At 41.4% G+C, this 20879-nt stretch overlaps 1 protein-coding gene across 10 annotated transcripts in view; it reads right to left on the bottom strand.

Annotated features, from left to right (window-relative positions):
* Positions 1-20879, bottom strand: part of LOC121579246 (disks large homolog 2) — a 336409-nt gene that overhangs the window by 311369 nt on the left and 4161 nt on the right. The window lies entirely within an intron of this gene.

Below are 20879 nucleotides of genomic sequence, written 5' to 3'. Positions count from 1 at the left end.
CTACAACCATGTTTTCATGATAATAAATGGCTAAGTTGCAGTTAGATATAAAATAAATTGAGATATTGCCATTGAAAGAATATGACGATATTGCTTTTTTAAAACTAATCCCGTCTGAATAGGTGATTAGTTATACTTAAGTATGTCATGTGTTGCTGCCATGCTAGGTGGTTGTCTTAGGTCTCTCTTAATGTAGTGTTGTGGTGTCTTGCTTGTCGTGATGTGTGTTTTGTCCTATATTTTATTTATTTTATGTATTTATTTTTAATCCCAGCCCCCGTAACCGCAGGAGGCTTTTTTGCCTTTTGGTAGGCCGTCATTGTAAATAAGAATTTGTTCTTAACTGACTTGCCTAGTTAAATAAAGGTTAAATATTTTTTATTTTTTTTAAGTATGACACAAAATGCAAAGACCACCAATGCACCAGATGCAGCTCCAGGTGTCCTTCCATTGAATTTAACTGACATCCAACTGACATTTTGTTTCATCTGTTTAAAAACAAAATCTCCCTTTGTGCCTACTAGACACGAGCTAGGATTCCAGTATGAGACCAAGAAATCTCAATATTGCAATGCAAGAACATCTGGATTATAATCTGTGTGTGTGTGTGGGCTGGAGGTGTGGGGTTACAGAGATACAGGCAGGCCGTTGCATAACCTGGAGTAACGTCTTTATTTCACGCTCTGCTGAGCACGAGCCTTCGGAGCGGCCCTTCACCTGCACGGTCACGACACTACCGCTGATGGAGAAACACTAATGAATGGAGAGAGCGAGGAAAGTGCCGATTTAGCAGAGCCGGAGTGAAGAGCGGGAGGAACATTACTCTTGAAGGGTAACACTGAACTGATAGGAGCTTAGAGACAATTTAATGCTCCTACAGTGGGTGAACTCTGACCTTGACGTCACTGCATACAGTCACTCATTGTCATGGGAACTGTGTTAAAATGTGTCGGGAAGTAGAAGCAAAACCACTTCCATTACACTGACGTCAGAATAACAAAAACATACCTGCCAAATTTCAAAGGAGTAGGATTTCCTACCCTTTTAGTATTTTTGTATGCATTTTAATTGAACAGATAGGACAGTGAAGAGCATACAGGAGAAGGAGGAGTGTTGCAAGTCAGAAGGACAGTGGCTTGGATTCCAACCCATGCCAACTCTGCCATACTTGTGCCGTGTCTAAACTACACTAGAATGGACAGGAGCTACACTACCAGTCAAAAGTTTGGACACACCTACTCATTCAAGGGTTTTTCTTTATTTTTACTATTTTCTACATTGTAGAATAATAGTGAAGACATCACAACTATGAAATAACACATATGGAATCATATAGTAACCAAAAAAGTGTTAAACAAATCAAAATATATTTTATATTTGAGAATCTTAAAATAGCCACCCTTTGCCTTGATGACAGCTTTGCACACTCTTGGCATTCTCTCAACCAGCTTCATGAGGTAGTCACCTGGAATGCATTTCAATTAACAGGTGTGCCTTCATAAAAGTTAATTTGTGGAATTTATTTCCTTCTTAATGCGTTTGAGCCAATCAGTTGTGTTGTGACAAGGTAGGGGGGTGTATACAAAAGATAGCCCTATTTGGTAAAAGACCAAGTCCATATTATGGCAAGAACAGCTCAAATAAGCAAAGAGAAACAACAGTCCATCATTACTTTAAGACATGAAGGTCAGTCAATACGGAACATTTCAAGAACTTAGAAAGTTTCTTCAAGTGCAATCGCAAAAACCATCAAGCGCTATGATGAAACTGGTTCTCATGAGGACCGCCACAGAAATGGAAGACCCAGAGTTCAAATCAAATCAAATCAAATCAAATTTTATTGGTCACATGTGCCGAATACAACAAGTGCAGACATTACAGTGAAATGCTTACTTACAGCCCTTAACCAACAGTGCGTTTATTTTAAACAAAAAAAGTAAGAATAAAACAACAACAAAAAAAAGTGTTGAGAAAAACAAAGAGCAGAAGTAAAATAAAGTGACAGTAGGGAGGCTATATATACAGGGGGGTAACGGTGCAGAGTCAATGTGCGGGGGGCACCGGCTAGTTGAGGTAGTTGAGGTAATATGTACATGTGGGTAGAGTTAAAGTGACTATGCATAAATACTTAACAGAGTAGCAGCAGCGTAAAAAGGATGGGGTGGGGGGGCAGTGCAAATAGTCCGGGTAGCCATGATTAGCTGTTCAGGAGTCTTATGGCTTGTGGGTAGAAGCTGTTGAGAAGTCTTTTGGACCTAGACTTGGCACTCCGGTACCGCTTGCCGTGCGGTAGCAGAGAGAACAGTCTATGACTAGGGTGGCTGGAGTCTTTGACAATTTTGAGGGCCTTCCTCTGACACCGCCTGGTATAGAGGTCTTGGATGGCAGGGAGCTTTGCCCCAGTGATGTACTGGGCCGTACGCACTACCCTCTGTAGTGCCTTGCGGTCAGAGGCCAAGCAGTTGCCATACCAGGCGGTGATGCAACCAGTCAGGATGCTCTCGATGGTGCAGCTGTAGAATTTTTTGAGGATCTGAGGACCCATGCCAAATCTTTTTAGTCTCCTGAGGGGGAATAGGTTACCTCTGCTGCAGAGGATAAGTTAATTAGAGTTACTAGCCTCAGAAATTGCAGCCCAAATAAATGCTTCACAGAGTTCAAGTAACAGACACATCTCAACATCAACTGTTCAGAGGAGACTGCGTGAATCAGGCCTTCATGGTCGAATTGCTGCAAAGAAACCCCTACTAAAGGACACCAATAATAAGAAGAGACTTGCTTGGGCCAAGAAACACGGGCAATGGACATTAGACCGGTGGAAATTTGTCCTTTGGTCTGGAGTCCAAATTTGAGATTTTTGGTTCCAACCACCGTGTCTTTGTGAGACGTGGTGTTGGTGAACGGATGATCTCCGCATGTGTATTTCCCACTGTAAAGCATGGAGGATGAGGTGTTATGGTGTGGGGGTGCTTTGCTGGTGACACTGTCTGTGATTTATTTAGAATTCAAGGCACACTTAACCAGCATGGCTACAACAGCATTCTGTAGTGATACGCCATCCCATCTGGTTTGGGCTTAGTGGGACTATCATTTGTTGTTCAACAGGACAATAACCCAACACACCTCCAGGCTGTGTAAGGGCTATTTTCCAAGAAGGAGAGTGATTGAGTGCTGCATCAGATGACCTGGCCTCCACAATCCCCTGACCTCCACCCAATTGAGATGGTTTGGGATGAGTTGGATTGCAGAGTGAAGGAAAAGCAGCCAACAAGTGCTCAGCATATGTGGGAACATTTACATTTTTAGTCATTTAGCAGACGCTCTTATCCAGAGCGACTTACAGTTTTTTTTCAGTTTTATTTTTTTCATACTGGCCCCCCATGGGAAACGAACCCACAACCCTGGCATTGCAAACGCCATGCTCTACCAATTGAGCTACATCCCTTTGACGCTGGGCCAATTGTGCACCCCCCATGGGTCTCCCGGTCGCGGCCGGCTACGACAGAGCCTGGATTCGAACCAGGATCTCTAGTGGCACAGTTAGCACTGCGATGCTAGCTGTGAACACCTTCAAGACTGTTGTAAAATCATTCCAGGTGAAGCTGGTTGAGAGAATGCCAAGAGTGTGCAAAGCTGTCATCAAGGCTATTTGAAGAATCTCAAATATAAAATATATTTTGATTTGTTTAACCCTTTTTTGCTCACTACATGATTCCATGTGTTATTTCATAGTTTTGATGTCTTCACTATTATTCTACAATGTAGAAAATAGTAAAAATAAAGAAAAACCCTTGAATGAGTAGGTGTGTCCAAACTTTTGACTGGTACTGTACATGTAACATTTCCACCTGCAGCTACCACCAAGTGTCAATTACACACCAGTAGTAGCAAAGGAATAAATGGGGACAAAGGGAGTGCACACACACACACACACTGCCTCTTGTGCAGAAGAGGACAGATGCCATATGAACAGTCAAAGAATACATTTGCGTATATGGCCAGGTGCGCGCGCACACGCACACGCACACACACACACACACACACACACACACATCAGAACATCACCTGGGGACAGACACCAGGTAATAAAACACAAACTCTCACCAACATATACACACACAGCCCTGTGAGTGCAAGAACGGACACAGGCCAGTTGAGCCATGTAACTGTAATGGCGTATGCTCTGAGAGACCAGAAGAGGTGGTGATAACACACACTTGATAGATAGAGAGAGCGAGCGAGCGAGAGAGAGCGAGAGAGAGAGAGACATAACTTCAGATATGTGATTAATCTTGTGACACCTGCTTTGCACAAGGCTTAATCTTTCCGCACACCCTTGAATATTCATTCCATTACATCAGTTGTGTTCAAATAACAATTTCACACTAAACAAGCATGAAACAAATAAGATGGCCTGCTTCATCTATCCAGGCGAACATCGTATGTAGTGAAGCAAAGCGTTTTGGGAGAACTCCACACGGTCTCACACGCCCCCGGGCTTCTCCTGGTGACGATCAGCCACATGGCTCCCTCCCGCCGTCTCCATGGAAACAAGCAAAGACTGCACTTTTTCATATGACATCAGTACCTCCAAAGAGCTACTGCAGTTTACTCATCTCTCCAATGCCAAACCAGTCCCTCAACCCTAGAAACTTGCATGGAGGTCCGTCTGTTGTACCATGTTGCTGTCAAAACGTTCACTTTCAGAGCTAAACATTTTGATGAGGGGATACGTAAACCCATCAACTTTGGGACACACTCGTTCAGTGTCACTTCCTCAATATCAAACAAACAAAACCACTATCACTCTTTGCGGTTCGCCATAAGTCGTTGCAGATGGAGGCAATCGAGGCTGCTGTCCAGCTGCCGCACTAGGTCTTCTAACTGCCAACCCAACAACACTGATAGCCACACAATAAAACATGTAGATGTTGCCTGTCATTTATTTGAATGAAGAAGTGTGGATTATGCCCAAAACCACTTTGCTCATGATCTAGTCCAAATTCAAGGTAAACATATTGCCTGATCTCGTGGACACCAAGCTTTAGGCATGCCTATTCAATAATGCTTTTATGAAATTGCACAAACTCCAAACAAATGTATTTTATTTCTGGGACATCACATGGCTCTGGAGCCTTCAGCATTGCTGGCTGTGTTAAAGTGGCGATCGGAGGGTGTACATATTGCCCTAGGCTGAGCGTAGAAGACAAACATTCAATATATGGGAATTATTCTGTGTGACTTCAATTTTCTGTTTAATAAAGGTTACGACAAGAGGCTGTGCTTTCACTGTGCTTTTACTTACTCTATACTGAGCTCTTTGGTATAATTCAACTCATAGTGTGTGTGCACTAATGACCCTGAAGAAAAAAGAACAGGTGTGCTGATTTTCATAAAGAAACAGATTTAAAACATCAGCTGCAAAAAAGAAAACTATCAGCTGCTGAGACAATGGATGGACAGCCATTAGTCATTTCTCCATGTGATGAGTCATTCATTCTCCATAGGATTTTAAATCCCTGCGTGGCCAGGCCATTAAGGCTATGAAATAGTGCAGAGCATAATCCTGTTTGTTCTCTGATGAACAGTTGAGTTGGGAACAACAGACAGTGATGCTACAGTTATAGTAGCCAGGGGAAGGGGATACCTAGTCAGTTGCACAACTGAATGCATTCAACTGAAATGTGTCTTCCACATTTATCCCTCTGAATCAGATAGGTGCGGGGGGCTGCCTTAAATCGACATCCACGTCATTGGCGCCCGGGGAGCAGTTGTTGGTTAACTGCCTTGCTCAAGGGTAGAATGGCAGATTTTTCCACCTTGCTGGCTCTGGGATTCGAACCAGCGACCTTTCAGTTACTGGCCCAACGCTAGGCTACCTGCTAGGCTACTTGCCACACAGCAGTAGCGACCTCCACACAAAAACAATACCACAGACTACAACTGAATGGTACAAGAGGTCACCCATCCCTTACTTCAGCACCATAATTAATGAGGCATAAGCTCTTAGGCTAGAATCACTTTTGTTTGTGTTGTTGAAAGGTCCCTTGTATGTAATTGTATCAACGGTATAAATATGAATTTAGATTTAGGCATATGCCATTTGTATGCTCATGGAATTCAGTTTGCATTTACTGCTATGTGGCAATAAATTAACTTGATGAGGCTCCTCTTGGATTTACAACACATCCAGACCTTCTGGGAATGGATGCTCAACCAACAGAGATCCTTACATGGCAAGGACCATTGAGCTAAATCAATAAATACACAAGACCCTTTGGTAGGATTGTAGTGTGTTACAGTTGTATAGTAAAGTGTCTATCTAATTCATGCCTTGTAGTGCCCTCTGTTGGACCTGTGGTAGTATCATCAGCAACATCGTCAATCCAATTGACTTCTCCGTATTTCGTCCAATTCTACTGACTCCTTTGTTCAATCTTTTGACTGGAAAAGAAAAGTCCTATTCAATTTGTGTATCTATATGAATATACATACAGCATATATAACCTGAATGTATAAATCCAACAAACGTTATTCAAATAAATGTTTCATGGTTTACAGAAGGGTATAGATACATACGGCAACTGAAATTTGCTAGCTTTCTGTATCCCACTGTTCTCCTATTATTGTTAGTTTCCACAGATCCTCTGGCCCAACAGATTTAGCTGCTGCCCCGAGTAACCATATTCATATTCTGTATGCCCTACTTTAACAGATAAAAATGTCCACCAAAAATGTCTCCTACATTATTTTGAAGGCATAGCCGCACAAGGGTCAAATAACAGACTACTAGAATAGAATAAAAGAGTACAGGGACATTTTGGAAACTGACTAGAGTTACCACCATTGTGAGGGTTACAAGCACTAAAACAGAGTTGTGATACTTTTGGCATTGACATCATTGGGTGTCCTCTAACATGTGGTAGATTTTATTAAGTCATGCATACTAGTGAAAAGAAGAGGACATTGCAAAATTTCACTTTCTGTTGAAACAGTGCTCCATTGTCTCAAGATAAAGTAGTGGGAAATGAAATTAATAAATCAAATGTTATTTATAAAGCCCTTTTTACATCAGCAGATGTCACAAAGTGCTATACAGAAACCCAGCCTAAAACCCCAAACAGCAAGCAATGCAGATGTAGCTAGAAGCACAGTGGTTAGGAAAAACTTCCTAGAAAGGCAGAAACCTAGGAAGAAACCTAGAGAGGAACCAGGCTCTGAGGGGTGGCCAGTCCCTTCTCCAAGATGTTCAAAAGGTTCATAGATGACCAGCAGGGACAAATAATAATCACAGTGCTTGTAGAGGTTGCAACAGGTCAGTACATCAGGAGTAAATGTCACTTGGCTTTTTATAGCCGGGCATTTAGAGGTTGAAATAGCAGGTGCCGTAGAGAGAGAGAGTTGAAAAAAGGTAGCACGTCCGGTGAACAGGTCAGGGTTCCATAGCCGCAGGTAGAAGAGTGGAAACTGGAGCAGCACGACCAGGTGGACTGAGAACAGCAAGGAGTCATCAGGCCAGGTAGTACTGAGGCATGGTTCTAGGGCTCAGGTCCTCCGGGATGGGAGGGAGAGAATTAGAGGGAGCATACTTAAATTCACACAGGACACTGGATAAGACAGGATAATAACACCAGATAACAGACTGACCCTAGCCCCCTGGCACATAGATTGCAGCATAGATACTGGAGGCTGAGACAGGGGGGGTCAGGAGACACTGTGGCCCTGTCCGACGATACCCCCAGACAGGGCCAACCAGGCAGGATATAACCCCACCCACATTGCCAAAGCACAGCCCCCACATCACCAGAGGGATATCAACAGACCATCAATCTACTACCCTGAGACAAGGCTGAGTATAGCCCACGAAGATCTCCTCCACTGCACGAGCCCGAGGGAGCGACAAACCGGACAGGAAGATCACATCAGTGACTCAGCCCACTCAAGTGATGCACTCCTCCTAGGCACGGCATGGAAAGCACCAGTAAGCCAGTGACTCAGCCCCCGTAATAGGGTCAGAGGCAGAGAATCCCAATGGAGAGGCAGGAACTGGCCAGGCAGAGACAGCAAGGGCGGTTTGTCGCTCCAGTACCTTTCCGCAGCAAGTCTAACAGGCCACAAGATGGCAGTCTTCTCTTATGACTAATGTCTCCCTTCCCATCCTATTTTATTTAACCACTTTCAATATCCATAAAAATAAAAAATAAAGAACTTAAAAAATTATCTTTACAAATCATTAAGATGTTTGTACACACTTACGTGTAGCCTTGAACTTCTTCTCAAGACCCTGGTGATAAACACAGTACCACACACCAGTGGCAATCGGTGCTGTTTAAGATTAGGGAGGACGATTAAATGTTTTATGAGCATGGCCTTATTTCTATTACAGCATGTTGGATGACTGTCATTCATATTCCATTCACCCAGCTCAATATTACATGGATAGGTTTAGACTACTACCTGATACTCAAATGTTCCCTAAACCCATCATGAGGTTGCTACAATATAGCTTACGAATTACATTTTATCACGTAGGTGCACAGGTCGAGAGACAAATTGGAGTAATCAAGGTGACAGACGGTGACACATTCAATACTGCCTTGCACACTCTTGCCTGCATCTAGCTGATCTAGGGCGTAATCATTAGTCTAAACAGTTGCAAATGACAGTTTCTATTGGACAAATTCAGGTAGGTTTATCCCCGTTTCGTTCCGTTTGCTTCCATTTAAGAAACGTTTTTCAACAGAATCGGCGGAATGAATACACCGCTGATCACACGCAAACAGTGAATGAAAGCCAACCAATATGTTGTAATAGAAATAAGGCCATGCTCCTAACAAATGTAATTGTCCTCCCTCATCTTAAATGGCACCAACCGCCACTGGTACATTGTAATATTGTTATATTGCTGTATTATAGATTTTGTATTGTGGAAGAGTAGTGTGTAGTAATGTGTTGTATTGTATACAGTGCCTTCGGAAAGTATTCAGAACCATTGACATTTACCACATTTTGTTACGTTACAGCCTTATTCTACAATTGATTAAATTGGGTTTTTTTCCTCATCAATCTACACACAATACCTATAATGACAAAGCAAAAACGGGCTTTTATAAATTTTAGCAAATTTATAAAAATTAATCAAATGGAAATATTACATTTACATAAGTATTCAGACCCTTTACTCAGTACTTTGTTGAAGCACCTTTGGCAGCGATTACAGCCTTGAGTCTTCTGGGGCATGACGCTACAAGCTTGGCACACCTGTATTTGGGGAGTTTTTCCCATTCTTCTATGCAGATCCTCTCAAGCTCTGTCAGGTTGGATGGGGAGTGTCGCTTCACAGCTATTTTCAGGTCTCTCCAGAGATGTTCGATCGGGTTCAAGTCCGGGCTCTGGGTGGGCCACTCAAGGACATTGAGACTTGCCCCAAAGCCACTCCTGCGTTGTCTTGGCTGTGTGCTTAGGGTCATTGTCCTGTTGGAAGGTGAACCTTCACCCCAGTCTGAGATCCTGAGAGCTCTGGAGCAGGTTTTCATCAAGGATCTCTCTGAACTTTGCTCCGTTCATCTTTCCCTCGATCCTGACTAGTCTCCCAGTCCCTGCCGCTGAAAATCATCCCCACAGTATGATGCTGCCACCACCATGCTTCACCGTAGGGATGGTGCCAGGTTTCCTCCAGATGTGATGCTTGGCATTCAGGCCAAGAGTTCAATCTTGGTTTCATCGGACCAGAGTATCTTGTTTCTCATGGACTGAGTGCCTTTTATTGAGGAGTGGCTTCCGTCTGGCCACTCTACCATAAGTCGCTCTGGATAAGAGCGTCTGCTAAATGATTAAAATGTAAATGTAAAATGGAGTGCTGCAGAGATGGTTGTCCTTCTGGAAGGTTCTCCCATCTCCACAGAGGAACTCTAGAGCTCTGTCAGAGTGACCATCGGGTTCTTGGTCACCTCTCTGACCAAGGCCATTCTCTCGATTGCTCAGTTTGGCCGGGCGGCCAGCTCTAGGCAGAGTCTTGGTGGTTCCAAACTTCTTCCATTTAAGAATGATGGCGGCCACGGTGTTCTTGGGGACCTTCAATACTGCAGAAATTTTTTCGGTACGCTTCCCCAGATCTGTGCCTCGACACAATCCTGTCTCGGAGCTCTACGGACAATTCCTTCAACCTCATGGCTTGGTTTTTGCTCTGACATGCACTGTCAACAGTAGGACCTTATATAGACAGGTGTGTGCCTTTCCTAATCATGTCAAATCAATTGAATTTAACACAGGTGGACTCCAATCAAGTTGTAGAAACATCAAGGATGATCAATGGAAACAGGATGCATCGGAGCTCCATTTTTGAGTCTCATAGCAAAGGGTCTGAATACTTATGTAAATAAGGTATTTCTGGTTTTGGTTTTAATAAAAGTGCAAATATTTCCAAAACCTGTTTTCGCTTTGTCATTATGGGGTATTGTGTGTAGATTGCTGAGGAAGTTGTTTTATTCAATCCATTTTAGAATAAGGCTGTAATGTAACAAAATGTGGAAAAAGTCAAGGGGTCTGAATACTTTCCGAAGGCACTGTATATGATGTGGTAGAGTAGTGTGTAGTAATGTGTTGTATTGTAGATATGATGTGGTAGAGTAGTGTGTAGTAATGTGTTGTATTGTAGATATGATGTGGTAGAGTAGTGTGTAGTAATGTGTTGTATTGTAGATATGGTGTGGTAGAGTAGTGTGTAGTAATGTGTTGTATTGTAGATATGATGTGGTAGAGTAGTGTGTAGTAATGTGTTGTATTGTAGATATGATGTGGTAGAGTAGTGTGTAGTAATGTGTTGTATTGTAGATATGATGTGGTAGAGTAGTGTGTAGTAATGTGTTGTATTGTAGATATGATGTGGTAGAGTAGTGTGTAGTAATGTGTTATATTGTAGATATGATGTGGTAGAGTAGTGTGTAGTAATGTGTTATATTGTAGATATGATGTGGTAGAGTAGTGTGTAGTAATGTGTTATATTGTAGATATGATGTGGTAGAGTAGTGTGTAGTAATGTGTTGTATTGTAGATATGATGTGGTAGAGTAGTGTGTAGTAATGTGTTGTATTGTAGATATGATGTGGTAGAGTAGTGTGTAGTAATGTGTTATATTGTAGATATGATGTGGTAGAGTAGTGTGTAGTAATGTGTTATATTGTAGATATGGTGTGGTAGAGTAGTGTGTAGTAATGTGTTGTGTGATGTACTGTTTTATTTTGTGATGTAATCACCTTATTCTTGTTTAGACCCCAGGAAGAGTAGCTGCTGCCTTGGCAGGAACTAATGGGGATTTGTCATAACTACAAACAAAACAAACATACACACGGTAGCCTAGTTCTTCCCATCAAGACCCCGGTGTCTTTGTGATTCTGAAGGAGATTCGTAATTTTTTTCCTCCTACCAGTCAGCTTCCTCTACTGTCAGGACAGCCGTCCTGTGAGAGAAGAGATTTAATTAAAGCTTTGAGGGGGAAAGCCTCCCAGAAAGAGGATCTCCATGAGACAGCCAAGAGAGCAGCTTCCCCAATAAGGGAGGTTGGCGTACAGCCTTATTCATCTGACAGTGACAAATAGGGCCCATTAAAAACCTCTATGGAGCAAATTGGCAGACGGTGGTCGGCTTTTGCGATTAGACCGCTGGAGCTAGTCTGTGTATCCCACAGATTCAGATGAACAGATGTGATAAGACTTACTTAGATAATACATGTGCAAGGAAGATGGCCTTTAAAAAGACAGACAGGCCTTGTGGTAGACAGATTTAAAGGGCACATCTAATGGAACCTCACACAAACACACAAACACGCAGAAACACACAAGAACCAATTAAGCCAAAGAATGATTCATGGAAATCAGGCAACCATCCATGGAAATTAAACTTGCAAGGATTATGACCCAATAGATAAAGCGGTTAATTCTTCTATGTATAAGAAACTGCAAGTCTATGCTACAAAATAACAGGTCAACTGAGGGATTAATCAAGCAACGGTCCCTCACACCTTCTGACCAAACTATACTGAACAAAAATATTAATACAAAATGCAACAATTTCAACGATTTTACTGAGTTACAGTTCATATCAGGAAATCAGTGAATTGAATTAAATTCATTAGGCCCTAATCTATGGATTTCACATGACTGGGAAGGGGTGCAGCCATGGGTGGGCCTGGGAGGGCATAGGCCTACCCACTTGGGAGCCAGGCCCACCCACTTGGGAGCCAGGCCCAGCCAATTGGCTCCCGAGTGGCGCAGCGGTCTAAGGCACTGCATCTCAGTGCTTGAGGCGTCACTACAGACCCCCTGGTTCGATTCCAGGCTGTATCACAACCGGCCGTGATTGTTCTCCAGCAGACAAAGCTATTCCAATGCTGGAGGTACGTATCCTGAAAGATGTTGTCCGCAATATTTCATACCTTTTACAATAAATAATGTGTTCTAAGTTGAAAACGCTAATGCATTATAATTATTATCCATGTTGGCATGTAATGTGATGGTTGATCTACAGCAGGGGTGTCAAACTCATTTTAGCTCAGGGGCCACATGGAGGAAAATCTATTCCCAAGTGGGCCGGACCGGAAAAATCATGATATATATAACTTAAAAACAACAACTTCAGATTGTTTTCTTTGTTTTAATACGATCAACATACAACATAAAGCTGGAGCCTGAGGACAGTGTGTCCAAAATAGTACAAGCACAACATCACTATTAATCATAAAACACGTCAAGTTTATTTGAAAATTCTAAAGAAAAAGAACACACAAACACACAATGCCTCAGTGATTAACATAACTGTTTCACAGATCACAGAACTATATCAGGGTGTCATTTCTCAGGCAGAAATGTAGATAAAAATGTTCCCCAAACAAGTGCAAGAACCACAGAGTCAAGAATAGGTTAAATATACAAATAAAATAAAATCAATTAAAAACAATAGCACATCAACATAAAAACATATAAACATAAATCTGAAAGCGTTGCTCAAACTCCCGTAACAGTCCAGTTATTTTATCTTTGAACCGCTTCATGTCTGCCACATGTTGGGTCGCGCACACATTTTTCAGACAGGGGAAGTGAGCTGCATCACCACCGGCAAGTTGCGTCTCCCACAATGACAGCTTCAACTTGAAAGAACGTATGCTGTCATAATACTGCGTGACAACTTTGTTGCGCCCTTGCAGCTGTTTGTTCAAGTTATTCAGGTGCTCTGTAACATCCACCATAAATGCAAGGTCCGGCATCCATTCTGCGGAATGAAATTCTAACACTGGTTTGCCCTTTTCTTCCATGAACTGTTCAATTTCTTCTCGTAAATCAAAGAAACGCCTCAGCACAGCACCTCGGCTTAACCATCTTACCTCAGTGTGGTATGGCAGGCCATAGATGTGGTCTTTCTCTCTGAGAAGGCTGTCAAACTGACGGTGATTCAGGCTTCTGGATCGGATGAAATTAACAGTTTGGATGACCACCTTCATGACGTTATCCATCTTTAATGACTTGCAACACAAAGCCTCCTGGTGCAAAAATACAGTGAAAAGTCAAAAATCACGTCCTCCATTTGCAGATTGCACTTTCTCTCTGAACTTTGTCACAACGCCTGCTTTTTTCCCGATCATTGAGGGCGCACCATCTGTAGCCAGGCTGACAGCGCGGGACCAGTCCACTCCGACCCTGTCCAGCACGCCCGACGAGTGCGGTAAAATATCAGCTGCTGTCGTTGTATCTGTCATCGGCACCAACTCCACGAACTCCTCGGTTACAGGTCAATGTGTCATCAACTCCCCGGATGAAAAAATGGCCAGTTGTGCAACATCTGTAATGTCCGTGCTTTCATCAATTGCAACCGAAAACGCAATAAATGACTTTACTTTTTGCTTCAACTGGCTGTCCAAATCCACTGAAAGATCGGAAATCCTGTCTGCAACTGTGTTTCTTGTCAGGCTGATATTTGCAAAAGCCTGCCGCTTTTCAGGGCACACAATCTCCGCTGCCTTCATCATGCATGTTTTTACAAATTCACCCTCACTAAATGGTTTTGAAGCCACTGCGATTTCATTAGCAATGAGGTAGCTAGCTTTCACTGCAGCGTCACTGATGTCTCGGCTGTGAGTAAACACAGACTGCTGTTTCTTCAGACCCGCCAACAGTTCATTCACCTTCTCTCATCTCCGCTGTCCTTGAAAGTTGTCATATTTGTCGGCATGAAGACTCACATAGTGGCGACGAAGGTTATATTCTTTCAGCACTGCAACATGCTCTGAACACACCAAACATACAGCTTTCCCATTCAATTCCGTGATTAAATAGGATGACCATTTTTCTTGGAACACTCTGCACTCTGCGTCCACTTTTCTCTTTTTTGACAGAGACATATTGGGGCAATGAGGGTGCCAAAGGACATAATGTTAAAAGTAGAAGCCGTAATAAATATCGCGGGCAAAACAAAGTAGCTCATTGGCTGCACGTGCTTGACCTACTTGCTCTGCCCCGGTATAAACAGTTTGCTTGCTTAACACAATTGCTATTGCACCATCCAGTGGACGCAATTGGAACAGCAGTTTATTTTATTGAAAAATTGCAGCGCATTTTTATAAAAATATTTATTTATTTATTTATTTTTTATCATCTCGCGGGCCGGATTAAACCCGTTTGCGGGCCTGATCCGGCCCGCGGGCCTGATCCAGCCCGCGGGCCGTACGTTTGACACCCCTGATCTACAGTTTAGCTTGCGAACAATAACTTTATGGACTTTTTTCTCTCTGCGCCACGTTGTTGTAAGCTAGATAGCAAGCTAGCTAGCTAGCATTCGACCTCGTCACATTTCTGATGCTAGCTGCATATAAGTGATTTATGAAAAGTAAATGTTTTATTTTATTTTACAAATCCAGATCCTGTCATGTTTGCAGTGACCCCTGTGCATGTGTGAAGATATTCATACGTTGTGTCTGTCTTCCAGGTATGTTTTTAATATGTGTTATTCAGTGTGTTGTGCATGCTTGTTGGTTCTCCTGCAGAGCTCACGATGACTCGCTCGCTCCCAATGCAAAGTGATGCAGTCGTTCTGATTTGGAATTCTGGTTGAATGTAATTTAATTGTTTATAATGAGAAAATGTAGAAAATGCTTTTGACTTGAATTGGATTGAATTTATATTGTACTAAAACTATACGATCACTTGTTTAAATTTGTATTGTGGATTATATCTTGATGTTAATATGTAAAGAAAATTGTATTATGAGAATTGTGCTTATAATTGTATATTGAAAAGAAAGAGGAGACAAAGCTATTCCTCTGCTGGAGGTCCAGTCATGTGTGCGTGCATGTGTGAAGACATTTATACATTGTGTCTTTCTTCTAGGAATAAATAAGACCCAAAAGCAAGTCCTGTGTCTATTATCCATCTGAACAGCCAAAAAGCATTACAAATGCCAATTGCACGCTCCCTCAAAACTTGAGACATCTGTGGCATAGTGTTATGGAACATTTCTGGAAAGTTTTATTTCATGGGATCAACACTTTACATATTGCGTTTATATTTTGATTCAGTATACATCTCAAAATGAATGTTTGTGTTGTTCTTCTGTAGTTCAGCATGAGAAACACCATAGTTAGTGTGCCCACATAGTTCATTGCATTCCAATAATTACTCATGAATCAGCATTGCACAAGAATCTCGACCCATGGAAGCGAATCAGCGCAAGATATTGGTGTGCTCCTATATAACATCTGTTGCTAGGCATTACAGCTGGAAAATAATCCTGCAGGAACAGGAAATGTGAATTATTATGTGGATTATAATTAATGGACAATTTTGTAGGAGTTCATATATTTTTCGTTTGGGAAACCCTGATTAGTGAATGATAATTGGTATTCAGCAGTCATAAATGTATAGCTTATTTACTTTGAAGAACTACAAAATAGTGATTTGGTCAGACAGCATAGACAGCAGTTCTATAGAGATGAGATGACTTGGAATGAAATAATAAAGTCATCAAATAAAACAAATGTAATATACACAACAACTTAAATATTGTATTAAAGTAATGTGAATAAATTATTGTTAATAAGTGATAAGCAGTAATGGGCAGTCACCATTGACGTCACCAGAGCTGGGCTTTCAGCTCCTAATTATTTTGTCTCAGCCCCGAGTCTTTTACCCTACTGGGATGATGTAACACAAACTAGGCTACACTGCATTACACACTGCAATGAATACTCCAATCATGAGCCCTGGCCTGCCCTGCCTTTTTAGTGCTGACTAAAACCAGCATTTCTGTGTACGGTGGCACTTTAGGAGGAGTCAGAGTGGTTTTCCAAAGTCAATTTTGATTCATCCAAAGAAATCGTATTTTGGCGCGAGTGGGCGACTGTTCATTCTCTGAGGGAGAGAGCGCGAAGATGAGAAGGACGGAGGTGATCTTTGTTAGCTTGCTACTACTATAGCACATTTTGTTAGCCCATGATGATGTTATTCAGAGTTATTGACCTCACAGTAAGCCAGATTCAAGTAACTTACATTTCAACATGTTGACTCAAAAGCTGCACTGACAGATAACATTAAGTTAGCTAACTAATGTTAGGGACTACCCAGTCTAGCTAGCAGCGCTGTTAACATTAGCTACCTAGTACATTTTATGAGCAGGATTTTGACAGTAATTGATTAGCTATCTAGACACTGAATCCAACTGCTGGAACACTGTTCACCACCCGACAAGTATCACTAACTAACCAATTACTGTCTAATCAAGTACTGTCCAAATATGCTAAAAATGGCTAGTAAAGCTAGCTAGCTGGATAGCCGAGTTAACGTTTTTTCCAATTTATAGAAGGAATTTATTATTGAGAAAGAGGGCGAGAGCTGCAGCTCAGCAAACACAGAAACGGTTGTTGTATTTGCAGGAGTAAGTGAATAGATTGTGTGTGTGTGTGTGTGTGTGTGTGTGTGTGTGTGTGTGTGTGTGTGTGTGTGTGTGTGTGTACAATACAATGATGTAGCATCTAGCTACATAGATGGGTTGGCTGACAACGTCGCGAAAACAATGTGCACGCTTCCATGGGGCAGAAGTCAGCCTGTTGTGATTCTGGATGGCCAGATTGCTAGCAAGAATGACAAACTGCCAGAAATGATCCCAGATTTTACCTTTAGCTCAATTCAGGTAAACATTATTTGCCTGTTGTTCATATTGCGTGTGTGTGCGGATATTGCTTCGGTGTGGGTTTGTCTGTTCAGAACACTCCATATTAGCAGCTGTGAGAGATCTTTCAGTGCATTAAGACGTCTACATACCTGGTTAAGGAGCCCAATGACCCAAGATAGAATGCATCATGACAATTGACAAAGATATACATACTAACACACTTGGGAAAGAGTGAAGTCATAGACAGGTTTGCACCTACAGTTTCATTTTATTTATAATCTTTATGGATAGACTAACATCCTAGTACTGTGTAATATAACTCAAAAACATTGTGAATATTTAGTTGGAGAAAGGATTGTATGCTGGTATGTACATGTGTAAAATTGTGATGTGTTGTTACTACAGGGGGGTTGGAGGTGGTGCATTTGTTTTTGTGTAATGAAATAGGTAGAAATATTGTCCTGGAGCTAATGGAATCTGTGATATATTACCACATAGATGATAAAATCATGATTTTCAAGCGCGTTTGGTACCTGCGTTTGTACATATCTGCCCCCCACACTCTATAGTTATAATACAAGCTTACTGCTAATGTGAGTTTACGCAGTTCCAACATAATCCTAAAAATGGCAGCCTAAAATCCCAATTCTGCTATATTGCACGTAACTAGAACATTATTTCATGCAAAACATTTGTGGTCTAGGCTGCCCCCCTTTGGATTGTTTTGGAACTGTGCCCCATGACTAGCTCACATTAGTTAGCAGTAATGTGACCAGCATCAACATGAGGCTTTTTATTGCCAATCAAATATTGGACATGGTTTATGAAAACATTGCAACAAAATAATGATACAAATACACACCCCCCACAGTCAGCCCCAGGTCTTCAGGGCTAAGCCCTGGATGTTCTGAATGTCTAGTGACGTCCCTGGCAGTCACTACCATCATGGGACTTTTATTAATTGTTTTATTCTAGTTTTTACAGCATTCAACCCAAACTATTTTTTTATATTTTTATAATCAAACCAAAACGACCTCAAAAAGCACTAATCACTCAGCACTACTAGACAGGGGCTGTGGAAAACTGTTCACAGTGCTAAATTATTTAGAAATTGGCATACATTAATCCATCACAAAGAGAGTTGTCCCCTGTAGTTATGCAGTTAATGACCATCATCAAAATGGTATAAGAACAGGGCCAACCCAGCTAGCACATTTGGTTCCTTGGAAGTTGTGGGAACACTTGTTTTTGGTTTCCCACTGGTTCTGGGAATGAAGCCATAAGTTTCCTGAGAACGGAAGTGAAAATGTTGCCTGTTCTGGGAACGTTAATCTTTAGGTTGCAGGGAGCTTCAGAGAAAATGTTACTATGGTTCCCTGAAAGTTTTCCTGGGAGGTTTTATTAACGTTCTGAGAATGGAAATTATAGGTTATTTGAAGGTAATTAAATAACGTTCTGAGAACATGTCTCAATAAGACTTTTAATAGCACAGATAGGACACATGGAATTTCATTTGCTTAGGCATTAATCATGCAAACACATTGTTTTATTGTGGCACGGCGTCAGTGAGCTCCGAATCTATGATTTTCTATTCTTTACCCATGGAATTAGTTCACTGTGCCACCAGGATGGAGCTAGCATGCCATGTTTTTTTAACTCATTTTTGTCTATTCAAACGGACCCCATTTCAAAGGAAACAAGCATTCATTAAGATCAGGTGTGGCCAATTAGTGAGTGTGGCTAACACACTTAACAAGATAGAGGTTAGAGAGAGTTTTGTTGACGCTGAGAACGGAATATATATGTTTTTAAATAACATTCTCTGAATGTTACTTAATTTTTCTTGTGGTTATTATGGAAAGTTCTTAACGTTCTCGGAACAATATGAGAACATGAATTTAAATAGAACCATGAGGAAACCTGCAGGAAACGATATGCTGAAGTACTGAAATTCCCACAGAAGAACGTTGTTTCTTAACGTTTTCTGAACAATTTGAGAACATTACTTTAAAACAGAACCCTGAGTAAAGCTGGTGGAAACATTATTCCGAAGTATTGTAATTCCGACAGGAGACTATTGTTTCTGAACGTTCTCTGAACTATTTGAGAACATTCCCAATGGCAAACCAGTCGGAGAACGTTCCTAGAACATTATCAAAAAATGTATTACATGTAACCACGTTTGAACGTTTAGAAAACGTTCTGTTAAAGTAATTAAATATCAAGAAAATAACGTTATTTTGTCAAGTTCCTTAAATGGGCTGAGAATGTTCAAAAGCCAAGCAACTATCCTGTACCAGAACGTTGTGGGAAGGTTGTATGAAAAATAACCATAGGACAACCACACTCTCACCAAGCTCTAAGAAACATATGGTTCTCAGAACGTTATATGCTAGCTGGGAAAGGAGCAGGGTGACAACCCCTATTAGCAAAGCAAGGACTCTTCCTCATAATCTGTCAAAGTTATATCCTCAAGTCTAATTGTTGGATGTAGAGAGAATACCAATTACCAATGGCTAGAAATGAGCTTGAACTGATGCATTTTGCAATGGTGGTAACAGTCCCACAGAACCTCAAACTTGATCTGACAACCACAGGGGCCAATGTCATCTTATTAAAGGGATATTCAAAAAACCAATCTAAACTAGTTCCCCTTAGTTCCATTTTCCACTGATCACAATGAAAGTCATGAACTGCTGCTGTGTTTTTCTTACTGTTTGACTTCTACTTTGAGACAATAATGTTTTTGTTTTTTTTACATATTTTATTCTGGTTCATGAAGGAAGAGCAAGGATTGTTCAGTTTAGAGTGATTTGAGGTTCTCTTTTTGACTGTTTCCCCTAATAAGTTGTGTAGCAGTCTGATATTAAAACTTTTGAGTCTACAAATGAAGTCGCAGTGTCTGTGGATAATTCTCATCATCGGCCTTAAGCGCCTATCAGAGTCCAAAACATGCATGCGTACGCACAGCAGTGTTCTAGATATGAATATTGGACCATTGGCTTTCATACTTTTCTAATCCCCAGCGCGGCTCAAACTATTTCTACAACTGTGAACACATTCGAATGAATAGAGGAAGCGTACGCCGAGCCGCGTTGGTTGGGAATTTTGGAGATACGTGCAGTCGGGCTGTGTCAGAGCCGGGTAGCTATGTCACAATGGGACACGGCTATCACGTCTCTGAATTACGCTTTAGGCTACATATTGGTGGCAGAATTCGGATTGGAACCCAAACCTGCAGAGAGTATGTAAGGAAAATAATCCAAAATAGGGAGCAGCGGAGTGTGGTCTCGCTCTAAACAACCACATTCAGCCCTTCTATTCCTCCAAAAGCCATGATAACAGATGTCAAAATAAAAGTCTTACACTACTGTCTCAAAATAAAAGTTTCACATTATCATAAATGTGTCTACTGCTACAGCTCATGTTAGTACAATGACTGTGGGGATCAATAAACATTGTCATGTTTGTCAAATCTACATGAAACAAGTATGTTTATTATTCATTGCTGTCTGCCAATCTTCAAGCACTGAGAGGAATATTCATGTTAGATATTCAAACAACAACATTTCTACTTAGGTTTAGAGAAAAAAAATGTGAATATGCATTTTAATAGATTAGATATTTCCTCTCTCCAAATCATTGTTGCATCATTGTTTCCCTTTTTGATAACCAGTGGGGGCTTGAGCCAGAAAGAGTGAAAGCCCATTCTCAGACAAGCC

This window comes from Coregonus clupeaformis, chromosome 13 (assembly GCF_020615455.1).
Source record: "Coregonus clupeaformis isolate EN_2021a chromosome 13, ASM2061545v1, whole genome shotgun sequence".
Lineage (NCBI taxonomy): Eukaryota > Metazoa > Chordata > Actinopteri > Salmoniformes > Salmonidae > Coregonus > Coregonus clupeaformis.
This window is presented reverse-complemented; position numbering and strand designations above follow the sequence as displayed.